Raw genomic sequence first — 27,989 nt, 5'->3', positions numbered from 1 at the left:
CAGATCACCCGAAAACCTCATTTTATTAAAGCAGCCGCTTTATTATCTCTCACTGTTTCTTTGGGTCAGGAATTCAGGAAGGGTGAGGTTTGGGCCAGGCATCTCTCACATGGTTGCAGACGAGGTATTGGTTGGATTTGGGAGGAGGGCAGAGAGCAGCTGGCGGTTGGCTGGCTGTCTTTGTGATGTGTCAGAGCAAAAGCTTAGAGACAGGAAAACGTGTAGCATGTAGCCTGGCAGTGCTATAGGAGTAATACAGCCTCGCTCCAGAACTAGGAGGAAGCCATGGGAGATGGGCCCATTAGCTTAACCATCCCGAAACTCAGGCTCTTCTCAACCTTCTTTTGTGTCTTTTCAAATTTCCACTTAAATCTTCTCTCAAAATATAATTTTCACATTTTTATTTTTGTCCCACAGGGCTCTGACTCTGCATTTTTAAAGGTACCTGAACAGGACTGTGGAAGAAAGGGAGTTCTGGATAAATGAAAAATGCTCATAACAGTTATTTTCCAAATTGGGATTTGGATCTCTTTGGACCTGTTTGGTGTCTGCTGGCATTTTAGGAATTCTCTAGGGTGTGTCATAATGATTTGATGTTACTGGAAAGTAAAGTGAGGAAAAGCAGCTCTCCCTGAATTCTTTGGAGAAAGTTCTAGGGGGTGAAGCAGCAGGTGATGCAGGTGCTCTGTAGAAGCTCTTGTGCGTGAAGCTTCAACACAGATCTGGAAAGAAGTCAGAAACTTTAGCTCATAAAGAAACAGTTTATTTCAGAGACTGACTCTTTTTGCAAGGAAAGACTTTCATTTCCAAATGAACACAATAGATTATTATTAAACACTGCTTTATTTCTTAAAAAAGTTCTTATGGAAAGGAAGCGTCAATGTATTTTAAACATTTTGAGATTCAGGCTGTTGCTGTTAAGAGCACCCTATAACATATTTTATTGATAGCAGTCTTTGAAGGAAAGAAGAGCAAAGAGGAGTGAGATAATATTGTGGTGTGGTTCTGTAAAAATTGCTAAAATTATTCAAAATTGATAGTAGTTTTTGGATTGTCCCTTTCTAAAATCAATGTAATAATATCTCCTGCCTTGATAAAGCTTAGGCAAAATCTTATTTAGTGTTTGTATATAGAGTGTAAAGAAAGGTTTTTAATTCAGAGTGAATGTTCCTGTTCAAAAGACAATACATGAATCTGAAAGAAGTAAATCTTTAAATCTGAATTGCAAGGCTGGCTGTTCATATTTAATTGACACATGTTTAAACATGGTTTGTAATGGATCATTTGCCATTTAACTGGCATTAACGACCTCAGTTAACTCCTGTTTTTATATTACATTGCATGTTTATTTTGTGTTAATTTACTTTAGTATTCAGCTTCCTATAGACATAAAAGTATTCTTTTTATAGATATAAACAACTACTGTGTCTTGAATCTTGCTCTTTTTATTATCAAAACTTTTGCATATGCTTTTTATATAGTCTGAGAACACGAACCATATTGATAATAAAACGTAAACATCTGCACACTGTTGCAGAACTTAATTCTGTAAGAGAACTCCCACCGAAGTGTCCTGATACTGTTCCAGTCATCCTGAGAAATTTGTGTCCTGCCTTTCACCTTGAATCAGCCCCCAGAAACTGATTTGCTCACTAAAGGGAAGCCAGAACAGAACCTTTGCAGCTTTCATTTTGAGAGGAGATGTCTCATTGTACAAGGTAATTTCAGTACTAGTATTCTTACCTCCTGCTATTTTTTCTTTCCATTTTTATCATCTTCTACCAGATTTCCTTTGCTTGCGAGGCTTTTGTCTTTAATGTGTCAAGATTCACACTGGTTGGGGAGGAGAGCGCTGAAGGCTGTCTAGCCCTTCCTTTCAGAGTTTGCTTGAATTACTCATCTACCCTCAGGTGTCATGATTTCAGGGCTGGATTTTGTTAGCCACCCTCACCTTTCTCTCATCTCCTTAAACTAGTCAAGTGAGCAACACCTGTGTGGGATGGCATTGCATTTCTACTCATTAGGAGATACTCCCTTTCTCTCTCAAACAAGTTCATGACTGAATTTTATCATACACAAACTTTTGTTTCAGTTCTAATTTGTGTTTAATGAAAAGATTTTTATGTTTCCACGTTTGTTTGACTATTTCTAAGTGTTATTCAAAGTGTAAACCTTCTGCCAACTAACATTATCTACAGACAAGTAAGCCAGGACTGGAGGTTTAGTCTCTTAGATTTGAATTTGACTCTGCCACTCACTTGTGCAAATTTTTTGATTTCTTTGTGCTTCAGTTTCCTTGCCTGTCAGATGGGACAATAACACCTTTATGTTAGCTTAAGATTAAGATGTAAGGCACTGCTCAACACAGCAGTTACTCAGTAATTAACTAGCTGTTGCTCTTACTATTATTATTATTAAAGACTCTTAGATCCTTTTACACTGCAGTCAACTTTATTTTTTTAAAGCTAGAGCTACCATTTTTGAAGGGTTTCTGTTAGCATAACAGTAGTAAAAATGATTAAATAAGATTAAAGCACAAACTACTGGGAATTCCTTCTAATTCTGTAGACTACACTTTCACTGCTGAGGATCCAGGTTCCATCCCTGGTTGGGGAAACTTAAGATTCCATAAGCCTTAAAAACCCAAAAAACAAACCCAAACATCCTTCCCGTCCCCCTGCACAAACTGTTTACTCACTGGAAGTAATTTTAAAAACACTAGAAAATATAAGAGGGGTGGTGGATACATGGCTTTCTTCCATTCCAGAGAGATAGTTGAATACAGCTAAGAAATTTATCTATTTCCTGAATGTTAATCTTCAGGGACTACAAGTTGTTGGAAGTTTTCATAGCTCTACTACACAGAGCCAGTGCATAAACTGAAGAAATTCTAAAGTTTTACTCCTGGTGGATTGTCATTTAGTAAGGACTTTTGAGTCACACACATTTGGGTTTTTATCCCAGGTCACCCACTTAGCAGCTCTGTGACTGTGGCCAGTTTACTCACTATCTCTAAACGTCTCTAAGCCTACATCTCCTCATTTCCTTGGCTGTAAAGTGCAGATGATAGCCCACGTCATGGCTGCTCTGAGGAGCCAGTGAGATAACATCTGCCATTCTCTTACTAGTATGCACACAGAAAAGATGCTTGGTCAAGAGAGGTGGTGATCACAGCTGTAGACATAATTGTATTTCTTGTCATTTCGCATTATATCGAGAACCTTCTCTATTGCTGCCATGTGGAGTATAGTACTAAGAAACAGTGATCTAATATGTAATCAGAGACATCTAAGCTTGTAGTTTATCTCATTGGTATGATTCTTGCCAGTTAATTTGAGTGTTTTTTTTAACTTTACAGTGAGTAGTGTAACATTTTTTACACAAAAAGTATTTCTTTAACTTTGAATCAGTGAGCACTTAAGGAGCATGTGCTGTCTTGCCAGGTACTGGGCTTACTGTTCTGGAGTGCAAACACAAACAGGATGTGGCTTTGGTCCTTTGAGAACGTTAGTCTACTGAATTGTAGAATCAGTGAACTGGATAGGGATCCAAGGCAGATTTTCTTAACTTTTTAATTTATTTTATGTTTTCTCTCTTTTGCACTTATTGACCATAATTAGGTATCATGGCTAATTATATTTTGCAGCCAAGATGGTTAATAATTACACCAATAGTGGTAACAACAGCTAACAGTGATTGAAGGTTTCCTTATGAGCTAGGCACTTTTGCAAGCATTTTACATGTATTGACTCATTCTGATTTCCACGACATTCCTGTGAGGACTGTTATCAGTCCTATTTTACTTTCAGGCTCTGCGGAGCAGTAAGGAGGAAGAGGGATAGGCTAACCCACTCCCGTTTTCTTGGGCCTCTGTCGTGGCTCAGACGGTGAAGAATCCACCTGCAATGGGGGAGACCTGGGTTTGATCCCTGGGTTGGCAAGATCCCCTAGAGAAAGGAACAGCTACCCATGCCAGTGTTGTTGCCTGGAGAATTCCGTGGACAGAGACACCTGGCAGGCTGCAGTCTGTGGGGTCACAGAGTCAGACGTGACTGAGAGACTTTCACTTTCACATCAATCAAGATACAAAGGGTGGGGTCAGCATTTGAGCCCTGGCAGTGCAGCCCTGCAGAACCTACTGCGTTGGCCTTAATGATGTTCCTGAGAAAACGACGGTCCACCTATATATTAATCTAGGGTTGTTGACAATATTGTAGCAATTTAGAATTAGAGAAATCTATATTTATTATGTCCATCTTGAGTTTCAGAATTTTAAAGGACACTTTCATGAATACAGTGTCAGAATATTGGCTTTCAACTTAAGAATAATTGAAACTTATTGTTTTCATAAACATAAACAGTAATTGTTCTAAATGTCCTGATTCCTCCTCCCACAAACATTTTTGGTACATCAAAACTTCTGTTGAAATTGGGTGCAGTAATTATAAACTGCTCTTTATTTTTACCTTAATTTGCTCCTTAAGGATATGTTTAAGTATAGATGTTTAAATTCTTAATATTGAAAATTGTTCAAAAATGTGTAACAAAATTATTGTCCTAATTTAGTAACAAAGCAATATTTTAAGAATCAACAACAAAGTTACAAAGATACATCCCTTTGGTAATGAACAACAACTGAAACATAATTTCTTAATTTTTCTGCAAAATAAAAATATTTCATATGTGTTAGGTAGTATAATATGTAATATTTTAACATATAATAACTATTCAAGATAATATATAAGTGTTAGTTGCTCTAAGCTTACCTTTTTGCCTTGGGTTTATGATTTTTCAGCTGTAAACAGTTAGTTACACGTGTAGACTTGTGTTTGTGTAGTCCTTCATTTAGGAAAGTCATTTGGACCCATGGCAGTTTGTGTTTCTCCTTTTTAAGTTTGCAGGTTCAAGGGAAAAAACAATCTGACTGAACAAAAAATGTTATATATTAATATCATGTTTTAAATGTTCCTTTCCTACTTGTTCAAAATCATTTAAAAATTATGATCATAATTTAAAAATGAAAAGCCAGTTACTTTTGTTTTATTTTCACAGCCATAGAATGTAGAATATCGCTAGTCTATTTTCAGCAATTCTCCAGCTTTGTTCTAAATACGTTTTCCACTTTGGTGTGCCTCTTTGTGCATCCTCTGTTTGTTTTCCTTATCAGAAAATGAGCCGAGTGAACAGAAGGACAGAAGGCCAGCACCAGGGCCTTGCCTTCTGGAGCAGGAGGTTTTCAGCATGGGCTCCCATCTGTTGGGCTTGTTCACTGATAAAAACTTGCAGTAGCTGTCTTGGCTCCCCAGACATGGCCTGTTTCTGCGGAGAGGCCACTGGACTTTGGAGAGTTGGCTTGGCTGTAGAGAGGTCGCATCAGGCTTCTAGGCGCCACAGGGATGCAGTGGCACCACGGTTAGAGCCAGGTACGGGTCTTGAGTGAGCCCCCAACTGCAGAAAGGACGGTGGGGAGCAGCAGCTCAGCGTTGCTCTCCTGGCCAAGGTTACGATTCGATTAGAAAGAACTGACCACGGTGGGGAAACAGGACTCGGCGAGCTAAAGGATACACCTTACCAATAGGTCTGAAACGCGAGTGCCTTCTGTAGAGAATTGAGATTTACTCAGTGGTGGGTGTTCTAATCGTAACAAAGGGGAGGGGAGATTTCTTTCTATCCTCAGACTTTTTTTTTTTTTTTAATTTTATTTATTTTTATTTTTATTTTTATTTTTTTTTATTAGTTGGAGGCTAATTACTTTACATCATTACAGTAGTTTTTGTTATACATTGAAATGAATTAGCCATGGATTTACATGTATTCCCCATCCCTATCCTCAGACTTTTATCAGAAGTATTCTTTTAGACACACAGTGGTGATCTGGAACCCAAACATTTCCTGTTTTATGACACATTTGTGTTACTTCATTTTATATTAGTTTGTAGACAGATATGTTGCTTGGATATAAAAATATTTTAGACCTTTAAGGTTTTACTATTATATTTTTAAAATTTCTCTAAAATATTGATTCTTCTGGGTGGCTGTAATGAAATTATGTATACCTAATTACAGTACCAGGGCTGCTTTTGTATCAGTACAACTCTTCCAACATTCAAAAATTTTTTGAGTGCAGTAGAAATAATATTTATTTTTCTGACAAGCTTTGATTGGAACCATTGCTGTTTCATTAAAGAGTAGAAACAAAAAGTGTGTATTTTAAAAAACAGTCTATTGACTTGTGATGATTAGCTTTTGAATTTCTGTTGATAAACATGTAGACAGTACATTCTAAAATTTGTAAAAATCAGATTCAGATTTCAAAAGTTATCTCTCTATAATATATTTCCTGTATTGACTGAATAGCTAATATTATCATTGAATGACACTTATTTAAATTATAAAATCAATATTTATTAAATGTCCTAGGTTGACGAAAGGCTACTGATTACAAAGGAATGAAGTTTGGTATGTAGAAATAGAGTTCTATATTTCTACTGTTGGGAAACTTTTGTTCATGGATTTCTGTGTTTGCTTTTTCTAAAAGTATTATTTGAGAATATTCGACACAATGACAGTGGAAGTAGAGACTTATTTTAATTATTTTTTTCCCTTTATGACTCATTTGACTTAAGGAATTGAATGACTCACTCCTTTACCTTTGTTCAAAGTAATGTAAAGACAGGAACTCTGCTCATCATGTATGTTGGTCCACTTACTCTTTTAATAATAGGTTGACTTACATGTAGGTAATAGGTGGTCTTAATGCAAAATGCACCAGTGGACTTTAAATGTATGAAAATAGCAGTTTGACTCCAAAGAATGCCTTTGGTTGCTTATATATGTGCAGAAGAGTTTATGGGGTATATTTATTGATTTACTCCCTACAAAGGAGGGAACAATATTTAAACATACAAATAAAAATATATTCATAAAATGCTTTTCCCTAGTAAAAGCTCACTTCTTAAATTTGGATAGTCAGAAGCAGCTTTTGTTGTTGTCCTTTTAAATATTTTAGTCATAAAGAAGGATGAATGTGTGCGTGTGTGTGTGTGCGCATGCGCACGGTCAGTCAATTATGTCCAACTCTTTGTTACCCAATGGACTGCAGCCCACCAGGCTCCTCTGTCCATGGAATATTTCAGGCAAGAGTACTGGAGTGGGTTGTCATTTCCTCCTGCAGGGAATCTTCCCAACCCAGGGATCGAACCTGTGTCTCCTGCGCTGGCAGGCAGATCCTCTACCACTTCTCTGCCGCCACATTCCCCACCCCCCACCCCCGCCCCAAAGCCCTGTTATTTCTAAGAACTATTATCATTGTTAGCTATTTCGGGTCATCTTACCTGCTGTCTCTCTAGTCCCCGCACCAATCTCTCGGACTTCAGTGAAGTTAGTGACCTACCCAAGGCCCATCACATAGCTGTTGACATACAGAAGACAGCTTCCAGGATTTGTCCTCTACCTCTTCCTCTTGTTAGAAGCCACTGCAGCCCTCTCCTCTCTATGCTTTGGGTTTTTCTCTCCCTGTCTCTGTCTCTCTTTGGAGAGGTTCTTTACCCTGAGTGCCAAGCCCCCACCTGCCAGCCATGCATGGGTGAAACAAGGGGCGGAGAAGTCAGGGCACGTGGACTCTAAAGTGAGTTCTCCCTGGGGCTCCTCTCTCCTGTGCAGGCCTGTAAACAGGAGGTCCCTGAACTTCTCAGTTGAGTCCCTCTGCAGAGAGAAGCCGAGCAGTGCCGAGGACGCGGCTGTGCCCTGTGCTCCTGGGCTTCCAGGTGCCCCGGTTGTCTGCTGAGGGGATAGGAAGCCACTGTCTCCCGAGATAGGCTGAGATGTTTTGCACACAAGTTCCTAAAAAATTAACTTCATTCTCTTTTCTCCCTTGATTTTTTTCTTACCACAAATAACTCTTGTTGCATCAAAGGTACACAAAGGGCCAAGAGGAGTGTCAGTAGCTCATCTGTACCCTATCTTACACCTGGATTGAGCAACCACTGAAAAGTGCTTTATGGACCAGTTCAGCTCAGTTCAGTTCAGTCGCTCAGTCGTGTCCAACTCTTTGAGACTCCATGAATCACAGCACGCCGGGCCTCCCTGTCCATCATCAATTCCTGGAGTTTACTCAAACTCATGTCCATCGAGTTGGTTATGCCATCCAGCCATCTCATCCTCTGTCATCCCTTTCTCCTCCTGCCCCCAATCCCTCCCAGCATCAGGGTCTTTTCCAATGAGTCAGCTCTTCTCATGAGGGGGCCAAGGTATTGGAGTTTCACCTTCAGCATCAGTCCTTCCAGTGAACACCCAGGACTGATCTCCTTTAGGATGGACTGGTTGGAGCTCCTTGCATTCCAAGGGACTCTCAAGAGTCTTCTCCAACACCACAGTTCAAAAGCATCAATTCTTCGGTGCTCAGCTTTCTTCACAGTCCAACTCTCACACCCATACATGACCACTGAAAAAACCACAGCCTTGACTAGATGGATGTTGGCAAAGTAATGTCACTGCTTTTTAATATGCTATCTAGGTTGGTCATAACTTTCCTTCCAGGGAGTAAGCGTCTTTTAATTTCATGGCTGCAATCACCATCTGCAGTGACTTTGGAGCCCAAAAAAATAAAGTCTGACACTGCTTCCACTGTTTCCCCATCTATTTGCCATGAAGTGATGGGACCAAATGCCATGATCTTTGTTTTTTGAATGTTCAGCTTAAAGCCAACTTTTTCACTTTCCTCTTTCACTTTCATCAGGAGGCTCTTTAGTTCCTCTTCACTTTCTGCCATACGGGTGGTGTCATTTGCATATCTGAGGTTATTGATAGTTCTCCCGGCAATCTTGATTCCAGCTTGTGCTTCTTCCAGCCCAGCGTTTCTCATGATGTACTCTGCATATAAGCTAAATAAGCAGGGTGACAATATACAGCCTTGACGTACTCCTTTTCCTATTTGGAACCAGTCTGTTGGTCCATGTCCAGTTCTAGCTGTTGCTTCCTGACCTGCATATAAGTTTCTCAAGAGGTGGGTCAGGTGGTCTGGTATTTCCATCTCTTGAAGAATTTTCCACATTTTATTGTGATCCACACAGTCAAAGGCTTTGACATAGTCAAGAAAGCAGAAATAGATGTTTTTCTGGAACTCTTTTGCTTTTTTGATGATCCAGTGGATGTTGGCAATTTGATCTCTGGTTCCTCTGCCTTTTCTGAAACCAGCTTGAACATCTGGAAGTTCACAGTTCACATATTGCTGAAGCCTGGCTTGGAAAATTTTGAGCATTACTTTACTAACGTGTGAAATGAGTGCAATTGTGTGGTAGTTTGAGCATTCTTTGGGATTGCCTTTCTTTGGGATTGGAATGAAAACTGACCTTTTCCAGTCCTGTGGCCACTGCTGAGTTTTCCAAATTTGCTGGCATATTGAGTGCAGCACTTTCACAGCATCATCTTTCAGGATTTGAAATAGCTCAACTGGAATTTTATCACCTCCACTAGCTTTGTTTATAGTGATGCTTTCTAAGGTCCACTTGACTTCACATTCCAGGATGTCTGGCTCTAGGTGAGTGATCATACCATCGTGATTATCTGGGTCATGAAGATCTTTTTTGTAGTCCACTGGAGAAGGGAATGGCAAACCACTTCAGTATTCTTGCCTTGAGAACCCCATGAATAGTATGAGAAGGCAAAATGATAGGATACTGAAAGAGGAACTCCCCAGGTCGGTAGGTGCCCAATATGCTACTGGAGATCAGTGGAGAAATAACTCCAGAAAGAATGAAGGAATGGAGCCAAAGCAAAAACAATACCCAGTTGTGGATGTGACTGGTGATAGAAGCAAGGTCTGATGCTGTAAAGAGCAATGTTGCATAGGAACCTGGAATATTAGGTCCATGAATCAAAGCAAATTGGAAGTGGTCAGACAGGAGATGGCAAGAGTGAATGTCGACATTCGAGGAATCAGCCAACTAAAATGGACTGGAATGGGTGAATTTAACTCAGATGACCATTATATCTACTACTGTGGGCAGGAATCCCTTAGAAGAAATGGATAGCCATCATGGTCAACAGAAGAGTCTGAAATGCAGTACTTGGATGCAATCTCAAAAATGAGAGAATGATCTCTGTTCGTTTCCAAGGCAAACCATTCAATATCACAGTAATCCAAGCCTATACCCCAACCAGTAACGCTGAAGAAGCTGAAGTTGAACCATTCTATCAAGACCTACAAGACCTTTTAGAACACCCAAAAAGATGTCCTTTTCATTATAGGGGACTGGAATGCAAAAGTAGGAAGTCAGGAAACACTTGGAGTAACAGGCACATTTGGACTTGGAGTATGGAATGAAGCAGGGCAAAGGCTAATAGAGTTTTTCCAAGAGAACGCACTGGTCATAGCAAACACCCTCTTCCAACAACACAAGAGAAGACTCTACACATGGATATCACCAGATGGTCAACTCCGAAATCAGATTGATTATATTCTTTGCAACCGAAGATGGAGAACCTCTATACAGTCAGCAAATCAAGACTGGGAGCTGACTGTGGCTCGGATCATGAACTTCTTATGGACCATAGAGGGTCTTAAATGAGGAGCAGAGATTTGGAAACTCTTCACACTGGTGGCATTACAAAGATGAAGTATTTGTTGGCAAGTCATATATGGTACTGTACTGTGCCATGTCTGTTCTGTGCTGAGCCGGCAATGCTGGGCACTGTTCTAAGACAGACAACTTGGAACTAGGTCCTCAAACCTGCACTCTGTAACCTTTTGGAGCCTCAATTTTCATGTATGTGGCTAGTGCGTAGTTCTTGTGAAGATGTGTTCAGTGACGGTGTGTTGGAGGATTAAATTGTAGTTAATGCTGTGCTAGCTGCTGTTAAGCTGTCACCACGTTAGCTGGACAACCTGCTTGTAGCCTAGTAATGTGTTATTGTGTCATTGACGTGGAAGTGGAGTTGCCAAATGAAACACAGGACAAATTTGATTTCAAACAAGTGATGAATGACTAATTTGTTTAGTGTGAGTAGGTCCCATATATTGCATGGGACACGTTGCACAGAACATACGATTAAGTCTGACAATCCCATATAGAAGAAAAATTCACTTTGACAATGAGAAGAGACCTCTCTTCCGTGAGATAAGCTGGTGAAATCCTTGGGACCCTACATCTTTGGAATTCTTCATTTTTAGCTCCTCTGCATATTTAAGCTCTTCACAGGTCAATTAAATCCTTAAACCCTGCATCAAACTCAAGCATCATGTAAATAATAGAAATATTTTTTTTTCCATTTATTTTTATTAGTTGGAGGCTAATTACTTTACATCATTGCAGTAGTTTTTGTCATACATTGAAATGAATTAGCCATGGATTTACATGTATTCCCCATCCCGGTCCCCCCTCCCACCTCCTTCTCCACCCGATCCCTCTGGGTCTTCCCAGTGCACCAGGCCCGAGCACTTGTCTCATGCACCCAACCTGGGCTGGTGATCTGTTTCACCCTAGATAATATACATGTTTCAATGCTGTTCTCTTGAAACATCCCACCCTCGCCTTCTCCCAGAGTCCATAAGTCTGTTCTATACGTCTGAGTCTCTTTTTCTGTTTTACATATAGGGTTATCGTTACCATCTTTCTAAAGTCCATATATATGTGTTAGTATACTGTAATGGTCTTTATCTTTCTGGCTTACTTTGCTCTGTATAATGGGCTCCAGTTTCATCCATCTCATTAGAACTGATTCAAATGAATTCTTTTTAATGGCTGAGTAATATTCCATGGTGTATATGTACCACAGTTTCCTCATCCATTCGTCTGCTGATGGGCATCTAGGTTGCTTCCATGTCCTGGCTATTATAAACAGTGCTGCGATGAACATTGGGGTGCACGTGTCTCTTTCAGATCTGGTTTCCTCGGTGTGTATGCCCAGAAGTGGGATTGCTGGGTCATATGGCAGTTCTATTTCCAGCTTTTTAAGAAATCTCCACACTGTTTTCCATAGTGGCTGTACTAATTTGCATTCCCACCGACAGGGTAAGAGGGTTCCCTTTTCTCCACACCCTCTCCAGCATTTATTGCTTGTAGACTTTTGGATAGCAGCCATCCTGACTGGCGTATAATGGTACCTCATTGTGGTTTTGATTTGCGTTTCTCTGATAATGAGTGATGTTGAACATCTTTTTATGTGTTTGTTAGCCATCTGTATGTCTTCCTTGGAGAAATGTCTGTTTAGTTCTTTGGCCCATTTTTTGATCGGGTCATTTATTTTTCTGGAGTTGAGCTGGAGGAGTTGAATTTTAGAAATAAAAGCAAAAATAAACAAATGGTACCTAATGAAACTTAAAAGCTTTTGCACAACAAAGGAAACTATAAGCAAGGTGAAAAGACAGCCCTCAGATTGGGAGAAAAGAGTAGCAAACGAAGCAACAAAGGATTAATCTCAAAAATATACAAGAAATATTTTTATCAACAGAAATCTTAATTTTCATTAATTTTGTCCTGAAAGTCAGATGATGATGAAGTAGCCCTACAATCTGTTACAACACTGTAGTCTATTTCCTATTCTGTATACGGCTGGGGATTGTTATTGTACATTTTGCATGGCTTTTACTTTATTATGAAGATAGAACTTTTATTCTTTACTTCCGTAGTGTATTTTTATTTTTATTTTTTTATTTTTATTAGTTGGAGGCTAATTACTTTACATCATTACAGTTGTTTTTGTTATACATTGATATGAATTAGCCATGGATTTACATGTACTCCCCATCCCAGTCCCCCCTCCCACCTCCCTCTCCACCCGATCCCTCTGGGTCTTCCCAGTGCACCAGGCCCGAGCACTTGTCTCATGTACCCAACCTGAGCTGGTTATCCGTTTCACCCTAGATAATATACATGTTTCAATGCTGTTCTCCTGAAACATCCCACCCTCGCCTTCTCCCAGAGTCCACAAGTCTGTTCCATACATCTGAGTCTCTTTTTCTGTTTTGCATGTAGGGTTATCGTTACCATCTTTCTAAAGTCCATATATATGTGTTAGTATACTGTAATGGTCTTTATCTTTCTGGCTTACTTCGCTCTGTATAATGGGCTCCAGTTTCATCCATCTCATTAGAACTGATTCAAATGAATTCTTTTTAATGGCTGAGTAATATTCCATGGTGTATATGTACCACAGCTTCCTCATCCATTTGTCTGCTGATGGGCATCTGGGTTGCTTCCATGTCCTGGCTATTATAAACAGTGCTGCGATGAACATTGGGGTGCATGTGTCTCTTTCAGATCTGTTTATTTCTAATTGGAGGATAATTGCTTTAGAATACTGTATTGGTTTCTGCCATACATCAACATGATACAGTTCTTTATTGTTGTCATTGTCTCTAACTCTTACCTTTGGATAGCATAGGTTTTGCCTTGTTATGTTATTAAATATTTACGGTTACCAAGAGGTAAATATAGCAAGCATTTTTATTTCGGAAAACAGGTAACAGGTGTAGAAAATATTTTATTACAAAGTTTGAATGGTAAGTGGAAGAGCTGAGATTTAAACACATGTATTTTAACTTCTTTTTTATTGTTATTTCCAAGGTAACAACTGTTCCCACAAGAACCTTCCCCCCGTCATTTCTAGAACTGTACTTTTAAGTTTACTTTAACATAAAGAAATGAATTTTAATATTTAAAGATTCTCTTATTGAAAACTGATTTGAAGTCATTTGATTTTAAACATACTATTTCTAAAAGTTTTAAAAAACTGAGATATAATAAACTATAAGCCTAAAACATCATTATCCCAGGAAATCATTTGTCTGAAAATGAATACTCATAAAGTTGTAATTTTAGTATGATGGTATGAATAAATTCATATATGGGAAAACATTTGGGGGTATGTTCCTATTTTTTTCTAATGCTTAAAGCAGCCATATCATCTTTTAGGTTGTCACTTTGGTAGTCTGCTGTTCTCAGAATACAGAGTATGGATTATGGGTACTGGGGTGTGTGGTGTGATTCTTAGCACTCTGCTTCTGAGTGTGGGCGGAAAGCAGCCTGGAATGTGTTTGTGATGTGAGCAATTCATTTACCTGGACCTGGCTTTTCTCTTTTGACTCTCCCAATTTTTTTCTCTTTTGAAAGAAGGTGGGAAAAGTTCAAAGAGGTTGTAGGAGTATGGAATGATAGGGGTGCAGAGCTGTCCAATTCCACAGTCAGTGTTTAATACCCAGTTATCCCTCCTCCTAAGGACGGGGGTTGCTTTCTAGTTCTGTTACTGAGTCAGAAAGCGTAGTAGAAGCAACAGTGCACCTCAGAGTATGTGATAAAATGGTTAAGTCCAAGCCAGTCTGCTTGAAAAAGAGGAAAAGAAGACGTTCTCTTCCTCCAACTGTGATTGTATGTGGCTCTTCAGGAAAGATTTCTGTGCAGGTTTGAGTGGTGTGAGAATATAATATGTTCCATGTTTTTCAACAGAGTAGTTGGAAGGAATTTGGGGTGGGAGAAGGAAAAATGTTTCTATGTCCTGTCTTCGGTGATGCTCTCAACCTTGTGTGGGCTATTCACAATGTTCCTGGCCAATGACTTCTAACCCCGGAGGCCATGGAGATAGTGCAAGGGACCCAAAATGTTTGTAGTTGTGTGGAGACCGAAGGCATGATCAGCTCTGTGTTTACATGTACTGTGTGCTGTTTGAATGTAGGAAGGTGCTGCCATGATCAGTACTTTTGAATTGCTATCAAAGGCTTCATTTTGTCCATGTATCCTTGGGACATTTAATCAGGTAAAGCCAAAGCATGCAGCCAATGAACTGTGTGATATTGGAGAGGACTCTCAATTTCTCTAAGTTATGATTTCCTCATCTGTAGAATAAAGGTAATCATATCATAGTTTTTGTGTCAGAGCAGCCTGTATCTGACCCTGGCAACTGAGAACCCCAGTCAGGTTTTGTTGCACTGTCATTCTCATCACTGTCATCATCTTCCCTGTGGGCTCAATTGCAGATACTACAGAGAGTTGCTCCCTTGTGAGGATTCAGAACGCTGTTGCTCTGTCTTTCGTTTTTGCTGTTGGTGTCACACATTGATGCTGGCAGCGAAAAGCCGAAGGAACAAACAGGCAGCAGGACATTTGGTGGCAGTGTTCATGTGTTGGGTGCTACGATGTCCAAGGTCGTGCACATACAGGTGCCTCTGAGCCATATCAGAAGCCAGTCTTTTCAGCAGATGTTTAGGACCTGCTTTTCAGTGTGATACTAGGAACATGCAGTGACCAGCATGGTTGCTCTCAGGGAGCCTGTTTTAGTGGAAGAAGGTGATTGGTAAACAAATAGATAGATGTACAGAAAATGGCAGAGAATGATGACTGCTGTGCATAGAATTAGATGTGACCATGTGAAAGTGAGTGAGCAGGTGGCTAATTTATGTCGTATGGTCAGGGAAGATCTCTCAGAGGAGATAAACTTTTAAGCTAGAAATCCAAAGGACACGGGGCCAGCTCTGCAAAGATCCGAAGTGACAGCATTCCAGGAAAAGGGAGTAAGCAAGTTTAAAAGGCTGTGGCACTGGAACAGGTGAGGCATAACTGGACGTAGGTCACAGAGGGGAGAGAGGGCCAGGGTCAGGGGCTTTAACTGGTTTTTACAGAGCGAGTCCATATTTGAGGTTTTCTGTGTTATGTTGCTAAATAATTGAACTCCAGAAAATCACTGTGAACCAGAATATTGGGCAGCTTTGCCTCTTAAAGTTTTTTACTTTTATTTATTATTTATTATAATATATAATATTTATATTTATATACTTATATATAAATATATATAAACAAATATATATTTATAAAAATATTATATTTATATTTATTTATTATGATAAAATTAGTTATCAAATGGAGATATCTTCTGTCTGTGATGGCCGTATGAGTATTACTGTGGACCAGATACACATTGAAAATATAGAACAGTAAAATGATTTTAGAATATTTTTCTAATTTTGCCTTTGTATGTGATTATTTGCTTGGTATATAGTGCTTTATATAGGTGTAGAATGATGGTCTTAAATTTCCCACCACTGGAAACATAAGAGGGGAAGGGTGATTTCTCCAGTAATTATGATGGATTTATACTCTTTCCAGACACCTACTTTTAATAAGGCATGGCCGGGTTAGGAATGAGTGTTGCAGCACCATTCCAGGGCATTTTAAATTGGGAAGAACACATTTTTATAGCCCTCTCTATGGTCCTTGAGAACTTTGTACACATTTAATTTCTAAGAGTATTCTCTTAATGCCATCTAATAAGGAAGCAGAGGGTAGGGGTTAAAAACTTGGCTGAGCATACTATATTCCAGATTATTTTTTAAAAGATCTCATTGCAGCAGCCCAGCAAAGCAGGTCGAAATTGTCTCCCCTTTTTAGGTAAAGAAACCACTGCTTGTTTAGAGACCTCGGACCCTATTCATACATTTTGTGATCGCAGAGCCAGGACTTGAAATCAGAGTTTAGGGTCCCTCCCAGTTGTCATGGATAACTGAGAGGTGCTGCAGGTTTTGTGTGAATTATTTTTTAACCAGCTACAGATGACTATGAGGTTCTAGATTATTTTGCACATTAAAATTTGTTTTTTAATTTTGCACATTTTATCTGAGATAGCTTCTGCTTCTCTAGACAGAAGAGGTCTTCTTTCTGGGATTGAGTAGCCGAAGAGACTGACCATGAGAACCAGGTAACTTATGGTCCTGTTTTAAGGCCCAGGAAGGTTATTGAAATTTGTGTTCTTGAGTATAAAACAATTTAATAATCTTGAGTAGTATTTGATATTTTATGCAGTACTGTATCTAAACTAAGATTTTTATTTAGATTAACCAAAAAAAAAACCCAAACAAACAGAGAATGTAGAAGCAATTATATATCTAGGTTTATGAGCACCTAAGTGCCAGCTGTGAACAGGACATTCCACTGTCCTTCATCAGCTGACTCACAGTTACTTTTGCACCTCTATTCTAAGACTGCCAAGTCAAAATGAGAAATAGATTTCATAATTGTAGCACACTTAATACCTTGAGGCAAATGTTTAACTTTGAGAAGTTAGATGTTTAACTTTTTATGAAATTTTAGTATTTTATGTTTCCTTTTTAAGATCTCTATATGTCTAATTTTGAAGGAAACTTCAGCTAAAGGCATCTTTACATTCTTTCTTTCTACTACTTAAAAAGAAGTTATTTAGAATCTTTTCCATTAACCTTAGATTCTAAAACCTCCTACTGTCTAGGAGGGCTAAAAAACATTCATATGCTAAATTTATTATGTAAAGTTGGCTCTTGTAACAAACAAATTTTTGCATTTATAGGAAGGATACAGACGTAGTCTATTAATCTACCATATTGCTATCTCACCAGAAGCATTTGCTGTTTCCTGAGGTCTCCTCATTCTTGATACTTTTTATGGTTGTGTTAAATTTGTCTTTTGGAAATACATTTAAGATATAATAAACTCATTTGATAGAATTGAGAAATAGTGTTTGAAGTATTTCAATTTGGTCTTCATGAAAGCATTCATTTTTTCATCTAGTCCATTTTTGTTGCACCTACTTTAAGTAGAGAAACTAGAGTAATGAACAAGAAGCAGATCTTCCTACATGTTACTTTACTGGGACAGAACAATTTGCAGGTAAAATGCAAACTGATAAAATGTTGCATCAAGAAGAAACATGGAATTACACAGAAACAAGGTGTTAATCTGTTATTAAATCAGTGAAGGCATGTATGTAAGCTCAGAGCTGAAAGATAAGTAGTGAGCCACCAGAATGAGAAGAGAACTCTAGGAAGAGGGAACAGCTAAGATCAGGTAAGTGGAAGCACGGAATAATCTAGGAATTTCAAGTAATACAGTGTCCACTGGTGAAAGGAGCTAGGAAGTGGATGACTAGCGCAACTCCACAAGGGCCTTTTAAATTCACGTTAGTTTAGCCTTGATTCAGAGAGCATGGGAAACTATGGATAGGAGATTATATCTTAATCTAGGACATAACCTGAGTACACTTGAATTTCAGAAAGATCCTTCTGACCACAGTGTAGAGCATGAATTAGAGGGACTGTCTGTACGGCCATCATGACCTCACAGGTTACACAGCATTGACTTTTAGGAATCATAATGTTATGGTCTGACCTCTGTTTTTAGTGCAGAACTCGGTGATGTTAAACAACAGCTCTGGAAAAGCTGTCGACACTTGGAAGTTGAGACTGTGGTGATCTGGGTTTAGGCAGCAACCTTAGAGTTGAAGAAAAGCAAAATGAGGAGTTCTTGAAGGAGGAGAGCTGCAAGTCTCAGAATGGATTCCTTATGAAGGTGAAGGGGGACAAATTAGGAAGACACCCAGTTTTCAGACTTGGTTTATCTGAGCAGATAAGGCAACACAGGAAAAGGAGCACTTTTACAGTTTATAAAGGTCCATTTATAGTTCTGCCCCCTTTTCACAAAGAAATTGCCCATCCTTTGTAGAGGGACAAGGGTAGCTTTGTTAAGTAAACTTGCAACTTCTCCTTCCACTCTGCCTTTTCTAGTACACATTCAACTAAGGGCCTGACCATGATGGTTTTTACTGAAATGTCACAAAGTTGGAAAACTAAATATATACCACCCCTCCAAAAAGAGCTTCAGCTTTATATTGTTTTGGAAATTATATGTTTGCTAAGTGTTTAGTAAGTGTAATCATTTTATGACTCCTAAAATGTTAAGTGAAGCGGTTTTATTTCTCTTGTGAATAAATATTAGAAACAGATCTAAGTAATAAAATACTGTAATTTTGCTTGATTTTATGAAGTGTAATTTATTGAAATAAAGGCTCAATGGAACACTGAGACCAAGTAAGGATTTTAAAATTTTTAAACATAAGTTGTAATTTAAAAGTTAAAAATGGCCTCTTTTATAAACCCACAGGAAAATGATTTTTGTAGTACAATTCTTTTTGTAGTATGTTGCTTACTAATTTTGTTACTCTTCATCAATGAATGTAAAAAGAACATAATTGTTTCTCAGAATAGGAGAGAAATTATCTATAGAAGAGTAATACCTGTCCTTACATATTCCTGTATATTTTAAAAACTCAGGGGCATTTTTGACACAAGATTCATTTTCACCCAAATGGCATTTGAAAAGTCTTGATTCTAAGAAAGTTCACTGCACCAATTTCCAAGAAGAATCAATAATTAGTTAAATTAAAGATGAAACCCCAACAACCCACGCTTTGTGAGCAGATGAATTTAACATAGTATGTTTTGTGTTCATGTGAAAGTGTTAGTCACTGAGTTGTGTGCAACTCTTTGTGGACCCCATGGACTGTAGCTCACCAGGCTCCTCTGTCCGTGGGACTCTCTAGACAAGAATACTGGAGTGGGTTGCCATTCTGTTCTCCAGGGGATCTTCCCAACGCCAGGGATCAAGCCCAAATCTCCCACACCGGCATATTCTTTACTATCTGAGCTGCCATAATTTCAGTCTTTTTAATTGCTTTTCAAAGTGTGACCAGCATTTCAACCTTTTCCCAAATTGTCTCTATGCTACCTCCTAACTCCCAGAATTGAGCTCAGAGCTTGTTTTATTTAGGTCACTAGCCTTGTTTCACAGGCCATGGAGGTAAGTACTGGAGCTCCACTGTTGCTTTAGGAGGCTTGCTTACAGCTTCTCTTCTTTGGTCCTTTTGTCTTACCGCCCCTTCCTTTTCCTTCCATTCTCCTTTCCCCTTGTGCCTGGACCAACCCCCCACCCCCCAATCCAAACAAAAGAGAGTTATCTGCCCTGGGGCTTAAAAAGTTCACAGATGCCTTGTGTTACCATTATAGAAACCCACAGCACATATTACCTCAAGAAAGTTTCTTACCTCAGAGACCTGATTTAAAGACCGTTCGGAACCATCTTCCAATCTACTATTGATGTGCAGTTTTACATCATCATTTCATTAATGTTATGTCAGAATCTTGGTGTATTGCAGACCCTTTTATTAAAATAAATGCTGGTGGGGAAAGTAGCTCGTCGTAATGTGCCTGATGTGTATTACTGTCTAATATTCTCTTCTCCACCCAGCCCCCATACCCACTCCCAGCATTCAGGTTACCATTCTGAACAGAAAAAAATATGTTTAATGAATTGTAGCAGAAGGTCAAATTTATATTATTCTATAAAAATACTGCTGTAGTGCAGAGGTAGTGTGTCATTGGAAAGGAGTATCAATTTCAGTTCTGATTAAGCTGTCCTTTGGATATGCTTCAGCATTCTTAGAAAATAAGCTAGTTACCAGCAAATACAATTTTTATTTATTTTTGTTATTAATTGTTCAGAAACATCTTCAAGTTTTTTTAACATTGAAAGGTATCGATAAGAAATGTGTAATCAGAATGAAAAATACTTTAATTTGTTCAAAATTCTCAGAGCAGCATAATATTTGTAATAGATTAAAGAGGAGCCCGTGCTGTTATCTCTTCCATAAAGAAGATATTAGCACACGATTTTAGCACACAACTGCAGTTTCTAGAGAGTGGTTTTATTTCAGAATGGAAAATGATGTTAATGTGGATCTTATCAAAGAATTTGTCTTTTATTACAAATGAATTTAAATACATCAGTACCAAAAAATTTATTGTCTTTCTCTGTCACTCTGTCTCAGTTGATACCTGTGTTGCATGTTTCAAAAGGCATAGTTATTTCTCAGAATTTATGAAAATTAGGAATTTACAGATCCATAAAACAGTTTATTTCCAAGTTTAAATAAGAACTGTACGCCTGCCTGAACAGTAGAGCATCAAAGACCAAGAGAATGTCTTAAAAGCGACTGGGGAAGAGTGGGCTACCCACAGAGACAGTGGCAGCGGGTTTCCCCAGTGCTGGGGGTCTGGGAGAAGCAGGAAAACGTCTCTGAAGTGCGAGCTTAGAAAAATTACTTTAACTGACATTCAAGAATTGTAATAAACATGAAAATATTTAGAGATAGACAACAGCTGAGGGAGTTTATCACTGAAAGACCTCTACAGTTCCTCTAAGAAACTTCTATAGGATGTAGTTCAAAAGATAGAAAAATTATCCTAGGAGGAATGCCTGAAATGTAAGATGGAATAATAAACTGATAGAATGCACAATTATAAAGCAAACAAACATGATATAAAACAATAGTGGACTAATTTATGGAATTATAAGAAATAAGAGAATGTAAGCTGGGATGAGGGAGATTGCAACTAAAGTCCTTACTGTTCAGAAAGTAAAGAGATTTTGTTTAGTTGAATATATTTTAAAATGTCAGAGGAAACCACTGAAGATATAAAAAGAGTGAAAAATATTACAAAACAGTGAACTGGGGGATGAGGAGACAATAAGACGGGGTCCTACTAGTCTGGTGGATGAGGAGACAATAAGACGGGGTCCTACTAGTCTGGTGGTAATCTTACAAAAACAAAATAAACTCTTCCCAACTAGAGCAACTCAGGGCTTTTAAGATCATTAGCCCTGTTCCTGATTATGAAAATCTGAACAGTGCAGTCATGTTTTTAATCTTAAATGGCTTAAATTTGTTTAAAGTAATGGAGACTGAAGTTACTGAGGCTTTACTATTGTATGTGAGATGTGATCACGAGTCCTAAAAAGATGGTTGACATTCATGGGATTGCTAGGTGCTTAGCTTATGAAATGAGTATCTTAGATAAAAATAGGAGTGCAGGTAGCATTATGTTAGTGTTGAGTAACTGTCACATGTTTTTCTGTTTATTTAATCTCTGTCTCCTACTTTCTGAATCTAATAATTGCTCTCATTTATTGAGCACCACTTCAGTCTGGGCATTTTGCTACTTGTTCTGCTTACTTGTTATCTGTAGTTCTTGTAGCAGCTCTGCAAACACAGGTATTACTTTGTCCATTTCACACATTAGAAATTAGTTGTTGCAAGAGGCTACCCTGATCAGGGCTCCATAGCTGACCAGTGGCAAGGGAGAGTCCAAACCCAAGGTGGCTTCACTTTAGAGCCTTGATACTCTTGATACTCTTTCTGCAGCAGATTCCCCTAACTCTTCAAGTGTTTTTAAAGAAATAAATGCCGGTAGTGCTTTTTTTTGTTGTTGTTGTTATTTTTGTTAGCATGTGAATTGTCTCTCTTTCTGAGAGGCAGTTGTTTTGTTAAAAAGAGCAATAGGGGAGACTGTATGGAAAGATGTTTAGAGCACCTTCACATATGCTCCAGGAGAGCCAGTTCTTCAATCTGGTATTTATGGCAGAATAACCAGAGAGCTCTGCTCCAGAGACTTGAAAGCCCTGACTAGTAGAACTGGTAGCAGTTATATTTCCTTGCCGTAGAGAAATGTGACCCAGGGTGTCTTTGAGTCACCATCACTTGTGTTCAGACCTGAAGCATTTGTGATATGCACTTTTACTTCTGCATCCTTTAAGCTGTACTATCAGTGCCCACATGAGATGTCCCTGATTGGTTTCCCATCTAGGGGACAAAACCGCTGGGTCTGTATAGCTGCTCTGTTGCTTTGTTTAAAGGAGGCGACTGTTCATCAGGATCCTGATTCTCAATCTGGGGTGAAGGGAAGGCAGTGACATCTGAAACATCAAAACTTCCTGTAATTCCAATCTGCTAATTCTGAGGACACCACAGTGTACGATCCCCACAGCCTTTGGAGACGTGTGGTTGCCCTGGGAACCAGACTCCCTGCTCAGAATGAACTACTTTCTGTGCCTACTTGTTTCTCTTCACTGCTTCGCATGCATGTGCAAAGGTTTAATTTTGTCAGAGCTCCCAGGTCTAGTGATACCACATTGGTATGAAAAAAAGAATATAAAATGTCTAGTTAATATAGTTATATTGATTACAACTTTAAAAAAAGCTTCTTAATATGATTACTAGAAAATTTAAAAGTATGTATGTGGATCATATTTGTTACTATTCATATTTCTATTGGATAGTGCAGGTCTATAACATTTTCAAACTCAGTTATCTTTATCTTTGGCCATGATTCTCATACCTTAGATGAAAATTAGAATGACCTGGAAGCTTTAAAAAGTCATCAAACCTGGTTCATACTCCAGTCATTTAACAGTGGAATCCCTGAAAATATGATATCTGAAAAACTCAGATAGCATAAGTAAAGCATAACATCTGATTTTTAAAGGCTCCTATAAATCCCCATTTTCTTTCTTTTTTTTCCAATAATTTTTATCAATTTTTAGCTCTTCTAGTTATATTCATTAATTGAACAGTCCTTACTATTTTCTCATATTTAACTTATGTTCCTGTGTTACAATTTATTTCTTCTTGCTTGTCTAGTCTATAGAGTATGGATTAATATATATGAAAGAGAGAATGTTTAATTCTAAGTAAAAGCTGTGAGAGATGCAGAGTTTCAGATTACTCTGTATAAAGCAGGTTCTAGGGAAGAGGACTGGAAAGAGGCTAGTTATTTTAGAGTTGGCCTCTAAAAAGTGTCAGGAAGTAAGTTTTTAAGAATGTGAGGGATTCCATGGTAGGTAGTGGTGTGTACCAGCACCATCGACACAGGTTTTCCTTGTCAGAAGTTTCTGGTCGTATCTTGATCCCCAGAGGTTGCTGATCCAGGTTGAAGAACCCTAAACAGGTAGTTGTGGGAATACTAGAGTGGCACCTCCTGGTAGACTAGGAGGGCTCCATTCTCAGCAGACAGGTGAAGTAGAAACCACGAACCAAGTCACTTACATGAAGAATACATGATAGGAATACAGTCTACATTTTGGTGGATAGAAAGGTATTTTGGAGGCTAAGGGCAACCTGCATGGTCAAGCTGCTGACACAACTGGCCTTGGTAGTCATTGGTTGCCTCGAACCTAAAGATTCTTCAGTTTGTATCTGGGTCGCACCAAATATAGATATTATACAAGACATTATTGGAGTGGTACAGTTTAGTACTGATTTTCTCAAACAACTATGTTTGTGGCCTTAGACAAATCATTTAACCTGTTGGGCTTTCGCTTTCTCTGCCTCTTCTACAAAGTAAGAAGTACTCGGTATCTAGTATTTCTTTCATGTCTGTGAATACCCTTGCAGTTACCAAGGAAAGCAATGAATGTGCTCAAATAATATGTATGATAGAAAGATTGTGTTTTCAGATAGGATGTGAAGTTTGTGAGCTAGTCATCTCATGGGTCTGACATTGCCTGCGGCACCTTGTAGAAGTAGTCAGTGCCTCCCAAGCTTGATCTCAGCTTAAGGTACTTGTTTTCTGAGTTGATCCAGGAACTAGCAACTCTAGCCCCTACTATTTAGATACTGTACTTTCTGAAGTATATTAACTCAGCGTTATTCACTTTGTGTGGCAACCAAAAAAGAGATCAGTATCAAAACTTTTGCAGCCTGAATACAGGTCTCAGTTGAAGCTAACGATAAAAAATAAATTCTAGGAGTACTGCTATTGCTTTACGTCTACTTCATTTGGTTGTCAAAAGGTATTTACCAGATTATGTAATGATCACCGAAGAAAGGATCTGTCATGAGGCAAGAATTTCCATGTGTTTTTTGCCCAAAGTGAGCCTGGTATCCAACACTCACATTAAATACCATGTGAAGTTTTGGGTGAGTATGAATTGGAGATTGAGAGGTACTAGCATACAGTTTGATGAACTTATTTTTTTCTGTGTTTACTAGAAACTGATTGCACCGTAGCAAAATTAGATGTCAGCACAAAGGCAACTCAGAGGCATACCTGGACAGAATAGAAGTGACAAGTAAAAATCAATTAAGGAGCCAGCCACATGGGTATATTCAGTAACTCTGCCAGCACTGTAGGAATCTTATACTCAAAACCTTGCTTGAGATCAGTGCTTTGCCTTTGCGCATTGCTAATACACATACAAAAAGCCTTTGGGCATCATGATAGGTTTGATACTGTTACTGAATATTTGCTGTGTATTTTAGTTTGTTTCTGAAGGCTACTTTTTGGGGGGTTAGTCCTCCAAGGATGAGACTTGGTAAAAAGCAGCATTGTATTTTTCCCTACTGAATCCAGAGGAGACCAGAGCTTAGAAACTGTTGAAACAGCATGTGACTAAGGTTGGGCCAATCATAAGCCCTTGCTTGGTTAAACCATATAGAAGTTGAGAGTCTAGCAATATTGGAAGCACTGTGTGTCCATTATTGTAAATACTGGTGGTGATGTTCTGGGCAACTAACTTCTGTTGACCCATCTCCCTGGTTTCTTACCTTTTTTTCTAATCCTGGTCCTCTACAACCAATTCTATGAACTAGCCTAATAGTATTTTGTGAAATTCCCTCTTAGGATAAATTAGATAAACTCAGTTTCATTTCTTTTTAAGAACTCTGATTAGTGTAGTTTGTATACTAGTTATCATAGAAGTTTTAAACTAAGGGAAAGTATGCTATGAATCACTAGTAACGAGCTCTGCTAGATAAGTGATGAGGTGGTCTTTCTATACTTACATGAATTAAAACTTATTTGTAATTACATTGTTATGGATATTAGCATTTTTTTTTGTCTTGCCAGTTACTGCTACTAGGCTTTATAGATGTAAAACTTCATATGAGAGCTTCTAGATTTCTGACAAGAGTTACTTTATACAATATAGTGTGGGATGATGTTATCAAGTCCATTAAACAAGTTTTTGATAGAAGGGTGATCATCTAGCTTTTTAGTTCAGTGTGAACCTATAGATGGTACGACAAATGGAAGAGTTAAGTCTCCTTTGTAAACTAAAGGGCGATAAACCAAATATTTATTTCAGTTATTCAACAGAATGTATTGATTGTCTTCTGTCAATACAGAGACTTTGCTGTCTCTGTATTAAGACAGGAATAAAAAGATGAAGAGTTAAATTTGTTGTTTTGTATCTTCTAGGAAGCTTTGCAGGCTGAAGTAAAAAACAAATAGTCAGATCACTATAATTCAGTATTTTGAGAGGTGTGGCTTAATCCAACTGAAATATAAGATTGGGAAAGAAGAGATGATATTTGATGTCATGTGCATCTTTTATATGAAGAATATTTCACACAATACTTGCTACATATGTGGCAGACAGTGTTTGTGGAATGAAGTCTGAAATGTGCCCTGAAGAGTAAAGAGTTGATGAGAGCCTGAATTAAAGAGAAAGAGGGTAGTATGATTTCTGATGGAGCAATATCAGGAGTTATGGATAAATTACAAAGTTTTGAGCTCAGGCGAACTGGTAGTTAGTCAGAGAGAGAATACAGAATATTACCGAGAATACAGAGAACACAGAATACAGAAGTTGGTTTGAGATCAGTGGAATGATAAGAGAAAATTAGTTTAGCTTTTGACTTGCTAAATTGAAGGATTTTGAGAGACATTCTCATGAGACTGTTCAGTGTGCAGTTGGAGAGGTCTGATCCGTCCTGGACCTCAACTAGAGGAAATAAAGATTTAAGATTCATGAAAATGTTTGATGTCAGAAGCCATGGTGGTGAATAAGTGATAAGAATGTCCATGATAGATCTGTAAGGAAGACAGGATTTTCAAATTGACATTTTTGGAGCTGGTTAGATTTATTTAAAAGGCATCTACCCTTGATAGAACCCGGCACTCAACAGCCTGTTTCTATTGGAAGCATTTGGTCCTCTTGATTTAGAATTTAGCAAGTGCTGCCTATCTTAACATTGGCATTTGCTGTCATTTTGTCGTCCCTTCACTACTTTCATCCCTAGCATGATAATAAAATTGTAGGAAATGCTCTACTGTCCTTACTGTGCCAGTCATAGCATTAGCTCCATCCTACCACTACATTCTTCCCACCTCTCGGAATGAGAGGCAGATTATGACCTGATTCCTGCATCTTCATTGTCCTTAAGTCAGCAAAAATGCTTTCAGGCTGATCAGAGCCTCTTGATAGAGCTGTGAGAGACTTTCTCTGGGGACAGCATCTCACAGATGGAAACATGTTTCCACTTTGGTTTAGCGAAGGGTCAGGAGAAATGGTTCCTTCCTTTCTGTCTCTCAGAAGACATTTGACTGATTTATATACTTGAGCACTTGGCTGTTGTGTTTACATTATTACAAACATTTTGATGTTAATTGTTATAGATCCTCCTTTAATGTTTTGTGCTTTATTTCCATATCAGTAAGGGAATCGCTGATACACTTTATGCAGTGATGTCTTTAGTTTTTTTTTAAAAGACGTCCACCTCAGTATAAATTTAAACTATGTCATCCAGTTCTACATAGTTTTGTTATTTTTCCAAGATATCTGTTCCTATCCAGTATGGCTGTTGAGTGTTTGAACTGTGGCTAGTCTAAAATATGTGCTGCAATTATATATTATACATCAGATTTTGAAGACAGCATGCAAAAGGTAAACTGTCTCATTTATTGTTATACTGAGTACACACTGAAATGGCAATATTTCAGATTTATTGAGTGAGATAACACATATTATTAAATTCCTTTCACCTTTTTTCTTAATGTGTGTCTCCATGAAAATTTTAAATTACATATGTGGTTGCATATTTCTGTTGGACAGCGTGACTCTAATCTACACCAAATACACCCTCACTACCTTGCACTTACCCCAAATGAATTGCTCCTGCTTGTGGACTTGTTAGTGAGTGATTGCTCTTGTTTCTGATGTCACTGCCCAGTGTGGAAGCCTTTGGTAATCTAGCAACAATTCTGATGATTTTTAAAACCACCTTTGTTGATTACAGAGAATTTTGCAAAGGGCAAATTGGGGAAATAATTTAAATGTATTGAGCTACTGAAAAGTAATACTTGCAATCAGTAAAACCATCTATTGAGGATCACAGGAAGTTGTTTTTTTTTGTATGGGCTGTAATTTCTATGAGAATAACTATTGGATTTTATAAACACATTTTTTACTTTTTTGTTCCAAAAGGGATTTAAGGTAGTCAATATAATGTAAGTACTTGATTGACACTGTATTAGGAATCCAAGAGTAGTATTTGTTACTTTAGGAATTTCTCAGGCTAGCCGAAATTCCAGTGTGATAAAAATTCATGGGACTTCACTGGCTGCCCAGTGCTTAAGA

General features: G+C 38.3%; 1 protein-coding gene and 1 long non-coding RNA gene across 10 annotated transcripts in view; one reads left to right on the top strand and one right to left on the bottom strand.

The window, feature by feature from the left end:
- ARID1B (AT-rich interaction domain 1B) overlaps positions 1–27,989 on the top strand; it is a 412,333-nt gene that overhangs the window by 194,933 nt on the left and 189,411 nt on the right. The window lies entirely within an intron of this gene.
- LOC139033040 (uncharacterized) lies at positions 21–7,578 on the bottom strand. The gene is made up of 3 exons (XR_011485664.1): positions 7,335–7,578; positions 4,767–4,924; positions 21–722 (listed from the first exon to the last, which is right to left on the bottom strand). It is a non-coding gene; the product is annotated as an uncharacterized lncRNA (long non-coding RNA).

This window comes from Odocoileus virginianus, chromosome 34, assembly GCF_023699985.2.
Source record: "Odocoileus virginianus isolate 20LAN1187 ecotype Illinois chromosome 34, Ovbor_1.2, whole genome shotgun sequence".
NCBI lineage: Eukaryota > Metazoa > Chordata > Mammalia > Artiodactyla > Cervidae > Odocoileus > Odocoileus virginianus.
Note: the sequence above shows the minus strand (reverse complement) of the source record. Positions and strands in the feature narration are given on the sequence as shown.